Here is a 22,991-nt window from a genome sequence, read left to right on the forward strand (position 1 = left end):
CGGCTACGAGTTTCACTATTAGACTACATACATAATAATCTAGTGTTAGACCTAAGTAATAATAAATCCATCGAAAAAAAATTTTATTTAAATTCACGGAAAAGTAAAATAAGATTGAAGAACTATGTATAATGTATATGGATCAATTAATCATCTAGAGAAAATCCATTAAAATTTTATACGTATATAATTTTAATGAGAATTAGGGGACACACCTACAAAATGTTTGTCTCAGGAGTTTATACTATCTAAGAAAGTACCCAAAAATTCAATTTTGGTATTGGGATGGATTTAGGCTATTTTGTTTACCTTCTTATCCCCTTTGATATCACAGTCCCTTGAAGTAAAAGTTTTTCTCGTATTCATTCGAATCCGGTGGATAGGAACCGGTTCTCATCCATACGAAAAAACTATGTCTAGCATCAATCCCATATTTGTACTTTCTATATCCGCGGAAAGCCGTTTATAATACGATGCGAGAAATAACTAATATCTGAAGCTTAAGAACACTGGAAATATTGGTCTGAATTGGCTGTCAGCTTCTACCAATAACGAAATTAATTCGGGAAAAAATCACAAAACCTATACATCTTTTTCAGCTGTCGTTGGGGGGCAACACATCGTAAAATTGACGACCTCTCCACTTGCCCCCCAAACATCATTTTATATTAATTTTGCTTGTTGGTTATACCTATTCCTGATTGGCTGTACTTTTTATGAAAACTTTATAAATATTTTTTGGTGGTTTTAGGCTATTTACCTACCCTGTCCTCCCTTTGATGCTAGGGTCGCAACCGCTAGTCAAAAAAAAGAGAAATTTATTATTTAATTTTTCACTGATTTTCTGGTAATTATGATAGATAATGCTCTCTAAACTATGCCTGTTACAAATTGTTACAGGTATCATCAGGCAAAGTTTTGAATCAATAGAACAATCCTTAATTAACGATTAGACTTAAACATTTTATATAACGGACGGTTCTACCCTACATATAGAAAAGCTTGGCTTGTAAGAATGATTACAATAAAAATATTTTAAAGAAGGTGTATCAACTTTTTCACTTTTTATTTAAGATAGCTAGCCGGTTCTTTTAGTAAGTAGTAGATGTAAAATTTTTCATAGAATTCAGATATGCAATCGGTTTTTTTTGTAGACCTCTTATTTTTTAAGTAATTTAAGTTTTTTAAATTTTTTAATTGTAACTATTAAACTAGCCAATCACAAGTCTCAAAAATTGACTAATCGGGAAGCTTAACCTCAAAACCTCATCCAATAGAATTGACAAAAAAAAGGATAATGTTCATAGAATATATACAATAGATACTACAATGAAAATAGTGATACTTACATAACATGTAAAGAACGAAAAATTATGAACAAATATGCTTCAATCTGTTTATAAACTTCAAAACAATGCAGTTAAAAATGCTTTATTGTTTCTTGTGTTTAAAAAATATCTGTTACATTGTATGTATATTTATTTAGGTTTGTTTCAAGTTTTCAAGTTGTTCAACCCTTTAAAGCCGAAAATTATGATTCTTAAAATAAACTTATATTTTTTATTATAGTTTTATAAAACTTTTTCAATTTAGCTTACAATGGATTCATAATATTTTTCTGATTCTAAAGTTATATATGAACCCATATTTTTTATGCCTGTGGAAGATTATATTTTACTTCAAAGTTTTGATTAAACTGAGGTTAAAAAAAATAGATTTTTTCAATAATTACTCAACAGAATTTTAAAAGTAAGGTGTCAAATTAAAGATCTTACTATTTTTGTTCATACTGGCCATTTTCTTCTTTTATTTTGTTGCGTTTTAGTACCTTAAAACCGACTTAATTATTTTTTAAAAAAACTAAAATTACTTAAAAAATAAGAGGTCTACAAAAAACCGATTGCATATCTGAATTCTATGAAAAATTTTACATCTACTACTTACTAAAAGAACCGGCTAGCTATCTTAAATAAAAAGTGAAAAAGTTGACACGCCTTCTTTACTAATTATGTTTGCCGAACCAAAACATTGTGTTAATCAATTACCAAAAAATGCATAAAAATTATTAAATATACCAAGAAAATCAATTTTGCTTTCTCCATTTCCAAACATTCACAATATTTCATTTTAAGGGTTGGTCAACCAAATAAAAGGGGGGGGGGGAGTAAAAGAGTGGTGGAGGGATTTTTACGCAAACGACGCACGTAACATTGGTATCGGGCGCGTCAACGCGCATTCTTGGTTTATAAAATTCTACACTGCATCACTACAGTAGTGTCTTTCCAAATTTCGAGCATTTAACATTTGGTTAAGAGCTAAAATTATCTTAAATTCAGTGAATATCAAAACATAGAATTCGAATGTAGATAATTACAACTTAACTGAGTCAAAGACCTTGTGCACAAAAGAATTAGATCGTTATGAAACTTTTTTATAAACTGCATCATTAACTGATTTCTGATAATTCTTGAAGAAAAGTTCCGAATGATAAACACTATAAAGGTCTGCCGAATGTTTGTTAATTTTGCATTACCTGACTTCCAAAGAACAAAGGAGTGTTTACCAACTCAATACTTTAAAACGCCTCCATTTTACCCCCTTAAAATAAAAAGCTTTGAGGTTCCTTTCACATGATGAACCCGTTTTGGCAAACCGTTTTTAGATAATTCCCTTTCTTGGTAATTTAAAAACTTTTCTTGAAAATTTGGCCTTACCCAAAATGAACTATTTGTACTTCAATTTAACCTATTTCTGTCCACCAAACCCCTCTACCGCCTTTTTTTTTAATTAAAAAAAGCCTTAATCTTTGCCGGCCTTAGGGACTCTTATAACCCTTACTAGACCTAACCTAAAATAAGTATCATATTTGTGTCTTTATTTTTTGTTTTTAATTAAAATCTAGCTTTTGTATGACTTAAATTCAGTGGCGTGCACAGACATAGAGAAGGTGAAAAAGGGGGAGGTAGTCAAGCCACTGCTTAGCTATTTTGGAAATACCTTAACTTTAAATTCTTCAAAACAATTAATTATATATTTAGGACGGAAAAGGTAAAGCAATGTTATTCTAATGGAATAAAGAACGTCAAAACTATTTTTTTTTTGAGTGAGGAAGATGGTACTTAGTCCTAATAATCACCCCCTTCACCTAATTGACATATTTTTCGTATTACAGAAAAGTTAATTAATTTTAACAAATGTTATAATTTGGCAAAAAATGGATAAAGAGGCGGAGTCTAGTAGTGAATATACCAGGTAGGCGGTGCTTTCCCTGATATTTCCAATCGAGCACTGAAACTCTCCCCATCCCATAATTTTTTTTATTAAATTGAAAATAAGTGGGTAAATTTCTTTTAAGTTTTTGTAAGAAAATAATCTATTATGAAAATTATGTAAAAGTAATGTTTTTTCTGTTCGATCTTAAGATCTTAAAAACTACTGAAACCATTCAGTTTTGATTTTCAGGTATTATCTCTACTGTTACCATAGCTTTAAGCTGGGCTCGGCAGCTGCGACTGAGCCTTAAAGCTAAACACGTTTGTATGCGATGAATATTTTTTTTAAAAGAGAAATTGTCATATTTAGGCCAGGTTTAGACTTCCAGCTTATTTTTAAAATTTTAAATGGTTAATTTACCAGAGGCTTACAGATGGCTTACGCGCGGCTACCGAGCCCTTGTTTTAAAGTTAGAAAATAAGGGGATCAATACTTTTATCCAGCCAATCAAAATACCTTTAATACAATACAAAATATTATTTATTACTTGGATCTTACACCAGATTTCATGTTCTCTAATAAAGTAAAACAAGAACCAGTGAGCTAAAATAACGACTCACCCCTCACCCACCATTTACCCTATCCTCTCCCAGCTACTACTGGATGAAATAATCTAAGAATAAATAAATGACAGGGGAAATAGCAACCTAAATTGACGACAATTTTTCCCCTGTCATTAAATCCACGTATATTCTACATCCATTAAAACATTTAACTTGTTAAATCCAGCTTAGATTTCATATTTAGATTTATCCTATAAAAAGATTTACTTTTGGTTATATGAATTATTATGGAATATTCATAAATTTTTAAATCATATTCAAGGATAAAGGAATCTAAAGACACAATTAATAACATTAAAGTTTTGGAAATTTTTCTGTAATATTTTGTAAATCAATAATATTATTATTCGAAAAGTTTGTGCTTAAAATTGATTTATTATTACTTGGATGTTACATCAGATTTTCATGAACTCGGTAACTCGCACCGGGATAAAATAACGATACCCCCATCCACCCTCTTTATTCCATACTCACCCCTCCGAAAGAACTGACCAATGAAGAAAGTTCATGTTAGCAACCTAAATTTTCGACAAATTGTCCCCTGTCATAATATTCACTTATATTCTACTATCGGCTTCGCCTCTAGCCTCTAGGGGATTGGGCCCCAAGAGGTTTGATCAAACCAAATTTTCGTATTTTAGATTTAAAATAAGAATGTAAAAAAATATTTCTTTTGGGGGGTGGGGGAATTTCTTTTTATTGGGGGGGGGGGTTAGTCTACCCCACTATTTTAATTTTAGTTTTGAAAAGAAAAAAAATTTGGAGGGGGGTATTTTTCATTTTTTAGGGGGTTGGGGGTATCCCACCCCCCCCCCTCCAAGAAAATAGTTATAAACCTTCCCGGGACCTATGAGAAGCTACCCTGTAAAAAAGAACCCGATCTCAGCGGTTAGCGAGATCCTTCGCTACAAACAAACAGACATCGTTCTACTTTGTATTATAAGACGTAAATTTAAGACACTAGCTAAATGTGACGCCTTTAAATTGAGTCTTTAGATATTAGCCAACAGCGTAAAAAATATTAACACAATCAAGTCGCTACAAAAGAGCAGAAATCAATTCGCTAGCAGACGAATAACATCCCCACCACTTGAACCAGACAGTTATCTATGTTATACATTCTATTTTTAGAACTTTTGCCTCATTATCTATCTCTTTTTTCCTTAAGAGAGTATTGCTTTCGTTTTCTTCACGCAATCCATATCACACACTGTAAAGACAATAAGAAGGTTTTCAGCTTTCTTTTATACTTTTAAATCACACCTAGGTACTAGGTTGAAAAGGTTGTTGGTGTGATGTTATTCTACAGAAAAAAGTAGACTTTAAAAATCTTCTAAAAATCACAATAAGAAATCATTCATTTTTTGGTTCAATTATAAAATCTGATGACTTTTTTGCTCCCCTTTTTTTCGGAGTGTAGTTACTCTATATCTCGTTTTGGCCATATAGATATATTTTTGGATTTTATAACTAAAAACATTTGGTAAGATTATAAGATAAAAGTGATTATTGGGCATTGGGCAATGGAAATAATTTAATCTTATAATTTTATATTGTCTGCCATATAAGACAATGGTCGATAAATTAATGTACATCCCCAATGATTATACACAAAATTACCCCTTATGTTTATTACAATTAGTAGTAGAAACATTCGGAAACTCAACTTAATGAACCAACCAAACAAATTTCAATAAAAGTCCCCAAATAGGGAAAGCCAACGAATAAGAGAACGATATTATAAAACGTTGGAGACTAGAGTAATAATCAAATGTCCTTTCCCTCCCTGATTAAAAGTTGTCTTGGCTGAAAAAAAAACAAGTCTTTATACATAAAAATTTGCCTGATACTTACATTGTCATTATGGACAACTTAAAGTATTTTTCAAATAAATGTTATATAACACTAGCCTTATGTTGATATGATGAAAGCATCAAAATTGTTTGGGAATCAACCTTTCACACATGGATTGTATCATTCTTGATTTATTTTATTTTGTGAATTATTCTGAGAAAATTGACCAAAGACTAATCAATCTTTTGTTAGATACCAGTGCAGGGAGGGAGGGGAGTGTCACTGGACTTTAAATTACACTTGTTCTCAAAGTTTTATGAGCACGTTCTTTCATTCGTTGTCAAATACATTTTTCTGGACTAAAATTAAATCTTTACTAGGTTGTAAAAATCTTCAGTGTCCAAACTTTTTACTAGTAAACTTAATTTTAATCTACCGAATGGGTAATTTGAATATATAGTCCTTATAGACTTTTGAATTCTCAGTAAATTAAATTTTTAAAAATTAGAATTTGAATAAATCCCTTTTGCCTGGATATAAGAAAAACAGATATTAAGGTTAATGAAGGCTTTGTAAAATTTAACCACTAAAATATCATTAAAATCATTTTAACAAGGGATAAACCATCTACAAACTATTGTTATTTTTAATTCAAATAAATGACATTATCTTTTTTATTATGTATTTTACAATTATAAAAGTTTAAAATATTCACTTAAACAAGGATTACAACAAACATTATAACGAAGCTGTACAGTGTACAATCCAGACAATTGGAAATACGAACGTAGTTGTTATACCGAAAAAACTCTTTTAATATAAAAGGGTTACAATTTTACAAATTGTTATTCTGTGACTAAAAGTGTTACTAAATTGAAACTTCATACTTAAGTATAGTAAGCATAGGAGTGCTAGAAATATTTAAATTCCAAATGGAAAATAACAACCATTAAAAAATTTATGATATAAGCATAGTTTTGCATACTTTCTGACAATAATTAATTGAAATATTGTTGTTTCATTTTCCTTTGTTATATTTTTTACCATTGAACGAGAGGACGAATTGATGCGCCCTAAATGAAGAATGACTTCACTTTTCATAATTTAATTTAATTTTAAAATAAAAATGATAAATAAAACAAACATTTGAATTTAGATCCTATCCTTAAAGTCTTTGATTGTTATATTGTTTATCTTGTGGCCTTAATCAAGTTTAATTTTGTTTCTTTATTAGTTACTAGAGGCTACGCCCCTAGAAGCCTCTAGGGGCAATTAAGGTAGGAGTGGGAAAAGTCGACCTCATCCCATTTTGAATTTGATGACAAAAAAGGGTAAATTATTTTTTGGGGGGGAAGGGGTGAAGACACCCTCCCCAAAAATAGTTTAAAACCTTCCCATGACTTATAAGAAGCTTTACTGTAAAGGAGAACAATATCGGTTCAGCGGTTAGCGAGATCCTTCGGGACAGACAAAAAAAAAACGCTTACTACTTTATATAATAGGATGTATATTGTATAGCTACTCTATAAATAAGATATGTAAGTATGTCCCTCAACAAAAATAAGTTAAGAAATTGACTATTTATTTCTTGTTTATTGACAGTTTTAGAAAATAAGAGCAAAATTTTCTTATATCTAACAAATATTATGATTCATTTAATGCAATGGTTATTTCAATCAATCATATTATATATAAATACTAGCGGCTTCGCCCCTAGCCTCTAGGGGCTTTGCCCCAAGAGGTGATCAAAAAAAAAGTTAAGGTGAAATTCGTAAAAAAAAGAACCAAAGAAATCTTCTACAAAAAAAGGACCAAGAAAATCTTCTAAAAAAAAATCGGGGGGGATTTTTTTGTTTTTTGGGGGTGTTTGGGGTGTCCAACCCCCCCCCAAAAAAGAGCCTAAAACCACCACAGGACCACTAGGTATATAACCTGAAGAGTAGAATCCGATCGGTTCAGTGGTTACCGAGATCTTAAGCTTCAGACGGACAGACGGAGAGACGGTCAGACATCAAGCTACTTTGTATTATAGATGATAAATATGATATTATATTATTTTTCATAAAGTTGATTCTTTTCTACAAAATCATTAAAAATAACTTAATTATATATTTTTTAAAAGCAATTATTAAACAAGGATGACAACATCCATAAAAGCGAAGCACTGAAACGGTAGGACAAACGGACACAAACACTTGTATAGTGTCAGAACTGAATAATCAGATAAATGTATAAATGACGAAGCAAAATGTAAGTAAAATTGTTGAAAAACTGCTTGATACAGAATAATGTTTATGGACATACTTACATTTTTAGGACTTGATTATAGAGTTGCTTCGCTTATAATATTGTACTTTGTTGTCCCAGGAATCAGTATACCAAAAATCAGATCAATCGGAATATTAGATCACATAAAAATTTATTGTTAAAAAAGTAAAAAAATCAACATGTTTAAAATAGACGTACGGACATTCTAATAATGATTATAAAGTTGCTACGCTTTCTAAATCGTACCTAACTACTACAGGAATCACCCTGCAAAGTTTGAAATCAATAGGACAATTCTAACATGCCTAAATTAGCGAAAAAAACTATCCGTTACGAACGGACGTACGGACGGACGTACCGACCCTAATTATAGAAAAGCTTCGCTTTTAAAAAGACTTGTTTGTTTAAAAAGTCATTAGCGTATAGAAACAAATCCTATTTTCCAGTTTTTTCCTAAAATTATTATAATACTCAAAGAAAAATAAAAAAGCCATAAAGGCAGATGGACAAACTTAGATATATAGAATAGAAGCTCAAAGGTTTTTAAACAAATTTCTGACATCTATGTATCTTTGATAGAAACCTAAAAATAAAATTTAAAAATTATAAATTTATTTTTATCATGTAATTCTATATTTTTTTTTGGATAAATTTGTAGACCCCCTGTTAATGTGCGTATCTTGGAGGCAAATAAAATATCACTTTGCAATGTCAAACTGTCGACATGTTGTCGTCCTACAGTCGTGCTTTCAATCATTAGTTTAATAAGGTTAGAAAATTAGACCAATTTTAGGAGGGAACAAAAGAAAAAGACAATGGCTGATACATTGATGTACATCCCTAATGATGATACACAAAATTTCCCCTTCTGTAGATTACAATTAGTGGTTGAAACGTTTGGACACTGAACTTAATGATCCAGCTAATGAAAATTCAATTAAGTTGTTGAGGCAACGAATAAGAAAACGTTATTATGAAACTTAAGGGATTAGTGTAATAAACCCGAGGGCATAAATCGGGGGGAAGCTTCGTTTGTTGTGATTTTAATAGTCTTAATGGCATAACCTTTAAATATTTATCCTGTTTTGCTTCATATCATAACATTACAAATAATGGTAACGCCTTTTTCCTATATTTTATGTGTATAATTAATTTTAGACAATATTTCAATTTTTTGCTTTTCTTGTCAATAGTTCTATAATTATAAAAAGTTTGTATCTTATTTTAAATAATACTAGCGGCTACGCTCCAGAAGCCTTTAAGAGCACTCGAGGAAAACGGGGAGTAGAGGTACCCTTCTCTAAAATATTCCAAAGCTTTACTGTGAAAGAGATTTCGAGATCCTTTGTGGAGAGTTATACTGTTACTTTCATAAATGGATTGTTTACAAATTGAAAATTGCTTCCATTAGTTGCAAGAATTTTCTAAACAACAAGGATGACAACATCCATAAAAGCGAAGCACTGAAACGGTAGGACAAACGGACATTAACACTTGTATAGTGTCTAAACTGATTTATCAGAATATAAAAGTATAAGAGTCGAAGCAAAATTGTAAGTAAATTTGTTGAAAAACTTCTTGATACAGGATAATTTTTATTGAGTTTATGGACATACTTACATTTTTAGGATTTGATTATAGAGTTGTTTTGCTTAAAATATTGTTCTTTGTTGTCCCAGGAATCAATATACCAAAAATCAGATCAAACGGATAATTAGATCACATAAAAATTTGCTGTTAAAAAATTAGAAAAATCAACATGTTTAAAATGGACGTACGGACATTCTGGTAATGATTATAGAGTTGCTACGCTTTCTTAATCGTACCTAACTACTACAGGAATCATCATGCAAAGTTTGAAATCGATAGGACAATTCTAACATGCCTAAATTAACGAATAAAAGCTATCTATCTCGGACGGACGTACGGACGGACGGACCGACCCTAATTATAGAAAAGCTTCGCTTTTAAAAATTTACTTGTATTATATAAAAGCCTCGTTTTACAGGAATCAAAAAGCTTACAGAAAGTTTTTGTATCTGCTTGAAAAAGACAAAAAAACTGTTTTTAATAAGCTTTGTTTCTTACAAAAATATTTCACCAATTAAAGACATGAAATATTTATGAGAATCTGTATGATATAAATTACAAATAAGTTTATTATTACATGGATTTTACACCAGATTATAGTGCAATCTGAAACTTTTAGCTGGCTAAGATAATAATCCTCTCCCCCTAACCACCCCCTTTACCCCATACTCTCTTTTCCTACAGGGTGGAGGAACAAACCAATAAACGAAGTTCATGTTAGCAAGCTAAATATGCGTCAATTTTTTCCCTGTCATAATATCCACGTATATTCTAAATCCATTATTAAACTACATAAATTATCCCCATTATTTATTAAACATAAATTAAGTGTAAATGTAATAAAGAATGTCTAAATAATCTTAATAATATGATTAATAGTTGTCACCAGGAATAAAGGTAATTTACAATGATGATACACAAAATTGCCACTTCTGTAAATTACAATTAGTGATTGAAAGGATTTGGCATTCAACTTAATGAACCAACCAATAAAAATTCAATAAATTTCCCCAAAGTTGTTAAGCCAGCGAATTAGAAAATGTTATAACAAAACTTTGGGGACTAGCATAATAAACAGCTCCCTGCAGAAATATACAAATTTGTTTTTAAGATACTTTTTTTTGCTCTTTTACATATCTTCACTTTTCTGTAAGATATAACATTAATAAATCAGTAAAAATTAGTATAAAGTATTTTTACCACCCTAAAGCCAGCAGTTATATTTACCCCTTTCCCCCGGGCTATTTTTTATAATATACTGTAAAAAGTGCATATGAAATTCACTGAAATATATTTTGAAACTCACAGCGGCCTAAAATAACGATACCACCCATCTACCCTATCCCCTACCCTCCTACTAGTTTTTAGACAATTTTTACCCTGTCATAATATCCACGTATATTCTAAATCCATTTTGCAGCCCTTTTTATTTAATAATTATAATATTTTTTTAGAGTATGTGTAAGTTAGTTGCAGCTGTGATCAATAATTTTACACTTTAAAAAAAAAAAAACGCATTTTGTGTTCTGTCAATATTAGGTTTCTTAACAATCTTCCCTTTTTATTCAAAAATGCATTAAATACCTTATATGCAGGCAATCAGGATTTATGCCTTTTTCAAACCTATAAATATAAATTACCGATCAAACATTAACCTAGACCCCTCTTCTTTTATAAACCTTCTTAACCCAACCTAAACACTAAAAACACGAGATATAAGGATACCTGCCATTCAGTTATATTTGTTATAGAATTTCCCATGAATATAATTGTTCTTGTTTTACTAAACAATGGCTGAGAAAAAATGTAAATGTATCAATTTTTTAGAATTACTGTTGAATGTCACAAAGAGTGGCAACAACTTTACATCATTTTTACAAAATGATAGTTATTTATTGCATCGTATTATAGACAGCTTTTCGCGGCTATTTTAAAAAATATAAGATTAAAAAAGTTTTGTTAACCATGGTAAACAAAACTGGTATTATTTTTTTTGATTTTTATTTTCATTTCCGATGCTATACTTGATTTTCAGTATGGCTGAGAACTAGTCCTAATCCAAGTTTGGAAACCATACTGGAAAAGCTTTTCTATAGGTAATTAATGAAGGCGAATATGATACCATATTAGGCATTTTAGTCAAGAAAGAAACGTCTTATTTTTTTAAAACTTTGCATGATTGTGTATTTTTATTGGACTTGACAGTGTGGAAAGTTAAAATTTAAATCACAAGCCTTGGAGCGTAGCTACCTTTTACGCCTGTTTATTATTTTAACAACTACATCTATTATACCAAGACTCTAATTTAGAAATAAAATAGCCTTAAAACATACTTGTTACCGTTTAACGCTTCAACAAACTGGGGAATTAAATCGGCCCAGTGGTTAGTGAGATCTTAAAAGGCCAATTACTTATTTTGAAAGCTTTGTCTATTCTGGCGTTACTTTCTTTTCTTTTACCATTCATAATTATGAGCTAGATCGGGAAATAATGCAATCAATACAATCATTCATCATTTTCACCATTTTAGATAGTAATACTTTTTAATTTCAGAACTGTGCGAGTAGAACAGCACACGGATGAAGATTATACAGCGGTCATTTCTATATCCTACACTCAAGATCAGGTAATTCAGTGTTTTATTGGCAATACCTGCTTTATGGTTATGTATTTACCAATAGCTTGTAAAGTTGAACAATCAAAGATGACAAAATGTAGCTAAGCAATATGTTTTATCAAAATATGAAACAGAAAGCAAACAAACCTACCTAGTGATTAAATGCTCAAAGGCCAAGAAAATCATATTTGATGTAGAGTAGCCGGACAAAGTTAGTAACATAGTAACTTTTTAGTAGCTTAGCTACTCTATAATTCGAAATGTCCGTCTGTCCGTATGTCTAAAACGTTTTTGGGGAAACGTGATTTTCTTGGCTCCTATAATAGATAGAAAGCTGAAACTTCTTGTCAACATTCCCATCAATATGGAGCATAATTAAGAAAAAAAACATCCGTATCCGTCGGACTGCTTTTAAGCAGCTTTTTAGCCCCTTTTATTTTTCACAACTGGCTCCTATAATAGATAGATAGCTGAAACTTCTTGTCAACATTCTCATTAGTATTAAATTTAATTATTAAAAATTCGTAGCCGTCGGACTGCTTTTCAGCAGCTTTTTAGCCGCTTTTACTTTTTACAACACATTTTCTCTGCTGCTCCTACAAAAAATATACGGCTGAAACTTCTTGCCATATTCCCTTTATTATGCACTATGATTGGACATTAGGTATAGAATAAAATATATGGTAGTCTGACTGCTTTTAAGCTGCTTTTCTTTTTACAACTTTCAAAGACAATAATCTTGAAAGGTTTAAGGTTTCGTGATTTTTTTTTGCATATTCTCTCTCTTTCTTTTCTTTTTAAGGATAACAGATAATCTGCTCTATAACTCACTTTGTCAGTTTGTCTACTTCATAATAGATTTTGTGCTTCGCTGCTTATGATGTTGTCATCCATGTTAATCATCATATTTAAATGCTCAATTATTAAGCAATAAAAAGAAATAAGAGTTATAGATAGCTTCAATTTATAATATAATTTGAATCTAACTTGTTTGTTTTAACAAAGGTATTGGTAATTTGGGGTTTTAATTCATCCTAAAATAAAAGCAACAAGATGTCTCTCTGTCTGTATGTAGCAAAGGATCTCGTTAACCACTGAACCGATATGGTTCTCTTTATAGGCCCAGGAAGGGTTTGTAACTATCTTGGAGGAGGGTACCTCAACCACCGCAAAAATTCGCCCTAAGAAAAAAATTTATCTTCACCAAAATTTTGAACGTACCACAAGAGATTAAGAGTAGATATGCCATAATTATAGAAAAGTCTATCTCATTAGCAGCCATGTATTTCACAAATTTTCTTTAATACTTTCTTACCTTCGGACTTTTTATTTGGAATTATAGAGTCGCTTAGCTACTTTAGATAAAATAAATAAAAGGTTGAAATAATTTAGAAATTGAAGCCTTATTTGACACAAAAGAATTTTATAATTTATGCTTCTTAATCATTATTGAAAAGTGAGATATTTCATGTTTTAGAACAAATATAGAGACATTATATAATAATTTAAATATTTTACAATTATAATCATACAGAAACAATCACCGACTACACTGTAAAAATAATTAAATGTATTTTTTTTGTAAGAATTTCTAGTGTTTGAATGTACTCTAGAATTACAACTGTCCGTCTGTCTATTTGAAACGTTTTGCGAGGAAAATATTATTTTCTCGGATGTTATGAAAGATAGACGTCAGTCCGTCTGTCTTTTTACTAAAACGATTGATTTCTCTGAGAAAAATTGGATTTTATAGGCTGATAAAAAGATAAACTTTTGAAATAAGTTTTAAAAATTCTGTGATCAGCGAGATCATCTTCTGTACTGACTGTCTTTTGGACTTAATATTCTAATAAAACTCATTTTATTTCTCTGCTTCGCAACTTATGTATGTTGTCAGGGGCGTCCAAGCTTTTTCATTTGGGGAGGGGTAAAAATTTGAAGAAAATTTTTTTTTTTTTTTTTTGGGGGGGGGGGTAATCTTTATGTCATAGAGGGAAGCGTTTTTATTTAGGGGGTAATCACCCCATTACCCCCCCCCCCTTGGACGTCTATGTATGTTGTCTCCCTTTCTTTTATTATAAAAAAAATAATGGATGCAATTCGTAGAAAATTATTAAAACAGAAAGAAACAAAATTTTGTGAATTGTTTTACAGTGGATTGTATATATAATTTAAGAATTACACGGCTAGATGTGATAATTTTAGGGTAGAAAATATTCTAAATGTAGACATACAAATTCATAATATCACGCAATCAAATATATTAATGGATATAAGATACACGTGGATAAATTAACACGGAAAATATGTCATCAATTTAGCTTGCTGATATGAACCTCATTTATCGGTCAGTTCGTACATACAGTAAAAGGGGAGGGGGTGGATTGGGGTTTTGTTATTTTAGCCAGCTGTGAGCATCACTTTTTCACAGTACGCTAAAATCTGGTGCAACATCCAACAACAAGTAATGATATATCGATTATTTCATTTGTCTCTCTGTGGATAGAATTAATATTTTTTCTCGTATTTATTCGAATCCGGTGGATAGGAACCGGTTCTCATCCATACGAAAAAACTATGTCTAGCATCGTATTATATCCAGCTTTCTACGAATGTAAAAATGTACAATCATAAGATTAAAACCAGTTATTTTATCCCGCGCCTTCGGCACCTCGGGGCTAAAAAACTGGTTTTAATCTTATAATTGTACATTCTATATCCGCGGAAAGCTGTTTATAATACGATGCGAGAAATAACTATTAACATCTAAAATTTGAAAATGCATATTATTAACAAGGACAATTATGTCTAATAGTTGCAAAGCTTTTTAAGAGAAAGTAGAATGGAGAGAAGCATTCTAGGTTAAAAGAAATGTAATTCATCGCTCATTTTAATAAAAGCTTCTCTCAGTTAGTATCATCTATTTTTTTTATAGATATTGAAAGATTAGCGAGGAAAAGGATGCATAAAGGGACGTGAAAGTGATGGGGAGGAAAATTAATGGAGATGGGAATAAATAGGAGAGGAAGGCTGCGCTCCTTAATGATGCTGTCATTCTTGTTTAAAATGTACTTTTCCTTTTGTGACTCATGTTGTTCCTTAATCAGGGAGGTAGAGGACAATGGCTTGACCGTAAAATCTTTTTCTCACCTCAAAATGCAGGGTTTTACACGCAAATATTTATAGAAGATTTAATTATTTGTCCATGGTCCTATCGCTGTGTCCCTGGCTGAATTGCATTAAAAAGTATTTCATTCTCAATCATTCATGATTAGTTTTCATTTTCTTACAGCTTACAGCAAATATCCCTAGGGTCAAATGCATAGACGCCCAAGGGTGGGGGAAAAAGGGTATTACCCCCCTAAAACTTTGAAATCCCTCATATACCCCTCTCAAATTTTACAAAAATACATTAGATTATCCCCCTCAAACCTTGGTTTTTCCTCTTTCTACACCCCCTTGTCAAATGCACTTTTATTCAATTGTTTTTTTTTTGTTTAGATCGAAACTTTTAAGTCATTCGGTCTGCAATGCTCTACAGTGCATATATAACGTCTCTGAGCAGTAAGAAAGAAAGAAAAAAAAAGAAATAGAAAGAGTGAGCGAGCGAAAGAAAGAGAATAATTGAGAGAAAAGAGAGAAAAATAAAGAAAGAGAGAGAGAGAAAAAAAAGAAAAAGAAAGAGTAGATTGAAATAAGAAAAGAAGGAGAAAAAAGAAAGAAGAAGGAAGAAAGAGAGAGAGACAGAAAAAGATACAGAGGACTATTTTAAAAATATGAATATAAATACGGGTAAATTTTTTTTGCTTTAAAATCCTACGTTACTGTTAACCTAACTGTCCTTGTTTCTATGGAATTATAGAATTGTTTCTGAAGTGAGCTATTACCTCAATATGTAGTGTGACGTCAAGCAATCAATTACTAAATTGTTTTTAAATTAAAAGTTATTGAATGAAATTTGTGTCTACATATAATCAGGAAAACTACATATTGTGTTCAAATTGTCCATAGGTAGCAAAACAACAGTTATATTATTCAATTTAAAAAAATCTTTAATAGACTTAAATTTTTTGAAAAATTTGACTAGAAAATGTAAGGGATATAATTCTTATGACATGTTGAGTAAAGATAATTTCGATGAAATGAAATAATTATACAGACGAACGGACAAATCCTAGTTAAAGAGTGTCTGCCTTTAGAAGCGCAGGTACTCTCCCACTTGTCGATATCAGTCTGTTTGTCCATCATGAGAAGGTAATGACCATGAAGATATTTACATATATTTTCTAAATTATTGCTGTAAAACAGTTTTTACGTAACCTAGGGGCACTAGGGCGGAGGAGTCAACCCTTAACTTTCAAATTTTCTTATAAAAGTAGTGATTTCAAACCAGACATCCTGTTACTTTTATATAAGGATAATCTAAAATACTGGTATAGCTTATTGTTGCTGCGCTTCTTACTTATAAATTTACACTTCAATATACAAATTGAACAAAACTGTCAATTCATTTCAATTTAAAACACAAAAAAAATACAAAAATATATTTTTGTTGTTGTGATAATTGGTAGTCACGGGATTCCTCCCCACGGGATTCCTCCCACTGGATTCCTCCCAACGGGATCCCTCCCACGGTATTCCTCCCACACAGGACTCCTCCCACACAGGATTCCTCCCAACCGGGATCCCTCCCACGGGATTCCTCCCAAACGGGATACCTCCCACGGTATTCCTCCCACACGGGATCCCTCCCACGGGATTCCTCCCAAACGGGATACCTCCCACGGTATTCCTCCCACACGGGATCCCTCCCACGGAATTCCTCCCACACGGGATCCCTCCCACGGGATTCCTCCCAAACGGGATACCTCCCATGGTATTCCTCCCACACGGGATCCCTCCCACGGGATTCCTCCCAACCGGGATCCCTCCCACGGGATTCCTCCCAAACGGGATACCTCCCACGGTATTCCTCCCACACGGGATCCCTCCCACGGGATTCCTCCCAAACGGGATACCTCTCACGGTATTCCTCCCACACGGGATCCCTCCCACGGAATTCCTCCCACACGGGATCCCTCCCACGGGATTCCTCCCAAACGGGATACCTCCCACGGTATTCCTCCCACACGGGATCCCTCCCACGGTATTCCTCCCACACGGGATACCTCCCACGGGATTCCTCCCACATGGGATACCTCCCACGGAATTCCTCCCACACGGGATCCCTCCCAGGGGATTCCTCCCAAACAGGATACCTCCCACGGTATTCCTCCCACACGGGTTCCCTCCCATGGTATTCCTCCCACACGGGACTCCTCCCAACAATGTTTCAATTTTTACCAATTTTCAATTTGTTAGGGTGGGGTGTCCTTCCACACCCCCGTAAAAAAAAATTTTTTTTTTTTCATTTTAAAATTTTCATGGGGGGGGGGGTGACCTTCCACACCCCCCCAAAATTTTTTTTTTCAAATTTTTTTTTTCATTTTAAGATTTTTGGGGGTGGGATAACCTTCCACACCCCCCTAAAAAAATTTTTTTTTTCAAATTTTTTTTTTTCCATTTTCAATTTTGTTGAGGGTGGGGTGACCTCCCACACCCCCAAATAAATTTTCATTCAATTTTCTTTTTTATTTTTAAATTTTTGGCATTGGGGTGACCTCCCTCACCTCCATAATTTTTTTTTTCTTTCATTTTTAAATTTTTGGGGTTGGGGTGACCTCCCACACTTTTTCGGGGGTAAGGTGACCTTCCACCCCCCCTAAAAAAAAATCTTTTTAATTTTTTTTTCTTTTCTGGATTTAAAATTTTTTGGGGTGGGGTGACCTCCAACAACCCCCTAAAAATTTTTTTTCATATAAAAAAATTTTAAATGGCAAAAAATAAAAATTTGAAATATTTTTCAGGGGGTTGTGGGAGGTTACCCCATCCCCATGAAAAGTTTAAAATTTGAAAATGGAGGAAGAAAAAAAATTTTTATAAAGGGGGGGTGGAAGGTCACATACCTCCTATGGTATTCCTCCCAAACAGGATTTCTCCCACACAGGATCCCTCCCACGGGATTCCTCCCACACGGGATCTCTTCTACTGTATTCCTCCCACATGGGTTCATTTTACAAAAAAACATTTTCCCTTTTTTTCAGTTATTTATTTAAAAGAAAACCAAGATTTTATTTTTAAAATTCTTTTTCCAAATTATTTCCAAATTTTTTCTATAAATTGTCCTCTAAAGATTTTAAAAATATAGGTTTTTTATTTTGACTATATGTCTGAAAAAGTTTCATTTGATTTTTATACTTTGTCTGTCTTATCCAGCTTGCACCACGAGGAGGTCAAGTATAATAGCAAGCCATTTTTGATGTTTTTAATTTAAAAAATTTTTTTTTGCTTTTCTTTTTTTTTAAATCTTTTTATTTTTTTTATTTTTTATATTTTTTTTTTATTTTATTTTTTTTTTATAAAAAATTGTTTCTTCATAGGATCAGACAGAGCTAAAAATGTTAGCTACTGCTCTGAGATAGATCAACTTATTTGGGCTTGCTGCATAAGTATTAACTTTTGCAGCAAGTCTTTGGGCCAACAATTTGTATTTTTGTCTAACTGCAGGATTGTTGACAGCCTGATTGTCAGCATAAACCTTATGTTGGAGTGCAATGTCCTTTATAAGCCCATCTAAGAGTTTCCACACACTGGGATGTTTAGAGAGAAAGAGTGAATTTAATCCATTGTGGTAACCTTCTACAGCATTAGTGGTTCTGGGAACATTATCAGCTGGATCTGTAAAATGGTTCCAAACTTGAGGGGGATACCTAGGAGGATTTCTTGCTAGGCCTTCACCTCTATCTCTACCCTGGATGTAAGTTACCTCAAAGTAGGCAATCAGCTCATTGACTCTCTCTATATCTGGAAATGAATCAGCTAGTTCATGAAATCTTGGTAACACATCATCTAATGGAACAAATGATAATGCCATTAAGGATTAGACCTAGTTCTCCAACTTTTCTTATTACAGACTGACTAAGGTGGAAAAGGCATCCTTTTACTGAAGCATTTGGGTACGCCAGTCTGAATGCATTTTGAGCAGCATTTTCAAAGTCAAGCAACATAATTTGTGGAACAGAATCAGGCAGAAGTTCCTTTAGGGCATCTAGCATCCTGATGTATGTATTTTGTTCTTTGTTGGGCAAAAGAAAATACACAATTGGAGGATAGTTGTTGCCTACCTTAGCATGAATTGTGTAAAGCTGGTAGAAAACTGATGGCACAACAGCAAAGGTGCCATCACCCAACCACACATTCTCATCATCCAGTACATGTAAAAGCTCCCTGGAGCCTAACATTAAAATGCGGTTAGGATCTGCAATACCTGTGTCATGAAGAAGAACATTCCTGTATTTCTCAGGAATTTCAAAGCTTAAATTCTGAGGATTTGGCTCTACAGGATTGCCCACTCTTCTCTTAGCCCTGATGTTATCATCTAAAGATGGGCGCTTAGGTAGCCTTTGCAGTGTATCTTGACTTAGACCTGCAAGGCAATCTGCAAGAACAGATCTTGTTGTGTCAAGAGTTGAAGAGGCCTTTGTCCTCATGAGGGACTGCACTCTCAAAACATCATTTTTCACTGGATCTCCAGTGTGTGAGTGTACAGGTGCCTCATTTCCCTGAAGTATGCCATTTTTTGTTTTGATAGATGCAGAGCATCTATGTTGCCTCTGCATGCGGCACCTCCATGTCCTCTCACCATTTCTTCCTATTCTATCTTTCCTCAACACATATTGGAATCCACCTTCCACTCGGACTTCACCTCCTCTCTCTGAAAATTGAGCATCTCCACCTTGCATGTTATCTTCTTCTTCTAAGATTTGAAGAAATAAAAATTATTTATTTTAACTTACTGAGAAAACAACAGCAGTCTTTAAAGTCCGTCTAATTTTAGTTTTACAGAAAATTTTATAAAACAAAACCTTCTTAGAATTTGAAATTAAATATAAAACTGTTTTTAAAATTATCTGTTATTATGTTTAACTCTAAATTTTAATGTCTGTTTATGTCTCCTTGTACCCCTGAAGAAGAATGTAGTTTTTATTTCTTCTACCAATCACTAAAAAAGTAAATTGCAACCCAACCCTCCCCTCCCCCCCATAATCTTAAAAAGGTGGGATAAAAACATAAGTACTTAAAATTTGAATGAATGGATATAACAGTTCACTATAGATGTGACTTCCTCCACCACACTATGTTTATATAAGAGGACAAACTATGAATGAAAATATGTGACCTTCTACACCCCTATAAAAAATTTTTTTTCAAATTTTTTTTTCATTTTAAAATTTTCGGGGGTGGGCTGACCTTCCACACCCCCCTAAAAATTTTTTTTTCCTCCATTTTAAATTTTAAACTTTTCAGGGGGATGGGATAACCTCCCACATTCCCCTGAAAAATTTTTCAATTTTATATTTTTTGCCATTTAAAATTTTTTTTATTATTTGAAAAAAAAAGTTTAGGGGGTTTTGGAGGTCACCCCACCCCTAAAAATTTTAAATCCAGAAAAGAAAGAAAATTTGAAAAAATGATTTTTAGGGGGGTGTGGAAGGTCACCTTACCCCGAAAAAAAAAAAAAATAAAAATATGAAAAAAAAAGAAAATGAAATTTTTAGGGGGGTGTGGAAGGTCACCCCAACCCCGAAAATTTAAAAATGAAAAGAAAAAAAAATTTAAATAAAATTTTGTTTGGGGGTGTGGGAGGCTAGCCCACCCTCAACAAAATTGAAAATGGAAAAAAAAAAAAAAATTTGAAAATTTTTTTTTTTTAGGGGGGGGTGGAAGGTCATCTCACCCCTCAAAATCTTAAAATGAAAAAAAAAAAAATTTGAAAAAAAATTTTTAAGGAGGTGTGGGAGGTCACCTCAACCCAAAAAATTTGAAAATGAAAAAAAAATTGAAACATTTATAGAAGGAGTCCCGTGTTGGAGGAATACCGTGGGAGGGATCCCGTGTGGGAGGAATACCGTGGGAGGTATCCTGTTTGGGAGGAATCCCGTGGGAGGTATCCCGTGTGGGAGGAATTCCATGGGAGGGATCCCGTGTGGGAGGAATACCGTGGGAGGTATCCCGTGTGGGAGGAATTCCGTGGGAGGGATCCCGTGTGGGAGGAATACCGTGGGAGGTATCCCGTGTGGGAGGAATTCCGTGGGAGGGATCCCGTGTGGGAGGAATACCGTGGGAGGTATCCCGTGTGGGAGGAATTCCGTGGGAGGGATCCCGTGTGGGAGGAATACTGTGGGAGGGATCCCGTGTGGGAGGAATTCCGTGGGAGGAATCCCGTGGGAGGGATCCCATGTGGGAGGAATACCGTGGGAGGTATCCCGTTTGGGAGGAATCCCGTGGGAGGGATCCCGTGTGGGAGGAATACCGTGGGAGGTATCCCGTTGGGGAGGAATTCCGTGGGAGGGATCCCGTGTGGGAGGAATCCTGTGGGAGGGATCCCGTGTGGGAGGAATCCCGTGTGGGAGGTATCCCGTTTGGGAGGAATCCCGTGGGAGGAATTCAGTGGGAGGAATCCCGTGTGGGAGGAATCCCGATGGAACCGTGATAATTGTATTTTTTGGGATTAAGCTTGAATATTTTTCTATATAATGAACAAATGAGTAGGAAATAGTTACATGTTGGGAGAATAGAAATATAAGAATAGAAGCATATTCTGAACCCTATCTTCGTCAAATCTAAGAAGGAACATTTCTAGCAGACAAAAGTATTGTTTACTTTCGACTCAAGCTGATGTGGATTCTTAAAAAATGATAAACTCGATACTCGATAGTGAGGCAAAATTATTTTTGAGAAAAATCATCCAAAAGCACATTAAAAATCTACAAAAATTAAACTAAAACATATGTTAATAACCCTCTTTAAGATTCTATTTAATTTTTGTAAATTTTTTATTCGATTTTGGATGATTTTTCACAAAAATAATTTCGCCTTACCAGCGAGTAGCCAGCCTAACTTTTTTTTAAAGAATCCACCTCGTTTCAAAGCTTTCAAATTTAAACGAAATTTTTGGGCAATTAATTATGATTCCGCAAAGCTTTCTACTAAGAAAATATACTGTTTACAGCTGACTTTTATCTATGTATGAAATGATAAAAAACATGCATTCGTAACAAGATGTGTACAAAATTTCAACCAATGAAATTAAATGTATGTACCGATGCGATTCTCTTATTGGCTCAATCAGACATTCCCTCTCTGTCTTAGTACCTTTATTGTTGGGAGTGAAGCTTTTATTGATTTACAATTATGCTTCTACATTTCTACATGTATGTGTAACATAGAGTTTTGACATGAGCAGTGAGGGAGGGGACATTGAATTATTAGATTCTAGCTTTAAGGCGATGGATGTTGTCATCCTTGTTTGAAAACATATTCTTAACCAACCTACACAAAACAAAATTTTGTTTAAAAAGCATTAATTCACTTCTTGTTAGTGTAGCAAAGCACATCCATAATATTCATAGTACATATGACTGTAATTTAAAGTTTTTATATAATTGTGATAAAAACACCCTCTGTGATTTCATTAAATCCTTGAATTTTAATTAAAGAGTGGATTGTAATTACACTGGTTTTTATAAACAATTTAAAAAAAATTAAGGATGGTAAAAAATTCTCAAAAGGGTTTTAAATCTAGCAGTGTCCTAACTTATCCACCAATTATTTAAATCTGCAGAAGGGGTAATTTTTTTGTAACAAGGCATGTTTATCAATTTATCGTCAAATGTTTAATCTTATAAAATTCATACCTTTTAATGAATTTTTAACGTCTCTTATTTTTTTCAGGAGCCAAAGCCAGCACCGACACCACTGAAAAGAGTTCCATCAATTAACAAGGA

The 22,991-nt window shown here is 33.2% G+C and overlaps 1 long non-coding RNA gene across 1 annotated transcript; it reads left to right on the forward strand.

Annotated features, from left to right (window-relative positions):
- The first annotated feature begins 3,170 nt into the window (after nt 1–3,170).
- Nucleotides 3,171–22,991, forward strand: LOC145320384 (uncharacterized). Its single transcript, XR_013880246.1, has 3 exons — nt 3,171–3,252; nt 12,042–12,114; nt 22,939–22,991. It is a non-coding gene; the product is annotated as an uncharacterized LOC145320384 (long non-coding RNA).

This window comes from Acartia tonsa, chromosome 1 (assembly GCF_053477335.1).
Source record: "Acartia tonsa isolate MP-2025a chromosome 1, ASM5347733v1, whole genome shotgun sequence".
Classification (NCBI taxonomy): Eukaryota; Metazoa; Arthropoda; class Copepoda; order Calanoida; family Acartiidae; genus Acartia; species Acartia tonsa.